Here is a 465-nt window from a genome sequence, read left to right on the forward strand (position 1 = left end):
CGGTACGAATCAGGTAGAAATCGCAACAGAAAAACCCATAGCCGGCTAGTCACCGCACAAACCTTAAAAACGAGAGTAAACCTAGGTCTTTCCCTAAACCCATCGCATTGGTCTCAAACATCTCAAAGACATGATATCTAAACGATACGAGATTCCTAAAACATGTCTCTTCGTTCATATCTCAACGTTCCCGAAAAATCGTAAATAATTTTTACGAAAACTCACGTCTCGAACGAACTAACAGATCGAACGCACTCAACGAAGATAAATATGAGACGACAACTCATGTTCACTTAAAACCCACTCTAAACAAAGTAACCCAAACAGACATCCATTATATAAACCGCATGGCGGTAGGGGTTCAAGGCCACCAACGGCCAATCCCGATAAAAGCGGCCAAAAAAGGCCCGTAAAAAGTTCAAGGCCACACTCGGCCAGACATATATGAACAAAGGCCACACTCGG

Source organism: Brassica oleracea, chromosome C5 (assembly GCF_000695525.1).
Source record: "Brassica oleracea var. oleracea cultivar TO1000 chromosome C5, BOL, whole genome shotgun sequence".
Lineage (NCBI taxonomy): Eukaryota > Viridiplantae > Streptophyta > Magnoliopsida > Brassicales > Brassicaceae > Brassica > Brassica oleracea.